Consider the following 1,195-nt stretch of genomic DNA (forward strand, 5'->3'; position numbering starts at 1 on the left):
TTTTTCTATTTTACTTTTATCCTTTCTGTGTCAATGTTTTAGACTTGTTTCTTGTAAACAATGTCTTATAAAAAACATTTTACTTTTCTATTTTGACAGTCATTTAAATGGAGAAGGTAATAAATTTACATTTATTTTATTTCTGACATAACTGAATCAATTTCTAATAACCTAGTTTGTACTTTCTAATTTTCCCTGTTTATTTTTGTTGCTTTCTTTTGAATTGATTGAATACTTTTCTCATTTCATTTTTGCATCTAGTGAATAATTTATACCTTTTAAATTTTATATGTGTGTTTATCTTATCAAAGTCAAAATTTATTATTGTCATTTTCCTAAACAATACAAAACCTAAGAATATTTTAATTTTAGCTCTCCTTTGTAAATGTGGTGTTGATGTCCATTATTTCAGTTGTACTATGTTTCTAAGCTCACAAGACATTATTATTATTATCAATTTAGCTTTTGTTTAATTTACTTACATATTTACCACTTTTTTGCTTTCTCATTTCATCTTGCATCTTACATTTTCTGTGTGGGATTCTTTCCTCCATTTGAAGTATTTGGAATTTTAGAATTTCAGTTAGTAAGCATTTCCTTTTTGTCTGAAAATGTCTTTTTTTCCTTATGTTCTTGAACAACAGTTTTGATAATTATACAATTTCAGGTTGACAATTTTCTCTTTCTCATTGAAAATATTATTTCATTTTCAAATGGTTTCCTTCTCTTTTTTTAATGTTGAGAAGTTATCTGCCAAAATAATTGTTCATACTTTTAAATATAATTCATGCTTTCTCTCCCATTACTTCTAATATATTCTATTTGTCTTCACTGTTGGCAATCTGACTATGATGTGCCTAGATGTGGGTTCTTTGTATTTATCCTCCTTGGGGATCTGTGATATTCCTGTGCTCTGAAGATTAGTGTCTTTTATGAATTCCGGAAAATTCTCATCTACCTATTGCCTCTTTCCATTTCTCTTCTACCCTTTTAGAAACCTGACTACATATATGTTGGATCTCCTTACTCAATCCTCCACTTATCATTTGTCTCTTAACTTCTCTTTCCATCTTTTTGTTTCTGTCACTTCCTGGATAATTTTTGCTCAGCAAGTTGTAGACAATCCATTGCCTTCTAACTTCCTTTGCTGCTGTTTTTAAGAAGTCAACCACTAGCCCAGTTGTCATTCCTTTGG

Source organism: Oryx dammah, unplaced genomic scaffold, assembly GCF_014754425.2.
Source record: "Oryx dammah isolate SB20612 unplaced genomic scaffold, SCBI_Odam_1.1 HiC_scaffold_27, whole genome shotgun sequence".
Lineage (NCBI taxonomy): Eukaryota > Metazoa > Chordata > Mammalia > Artiodactyla > Bovidae > Oryx > Oryx dammah.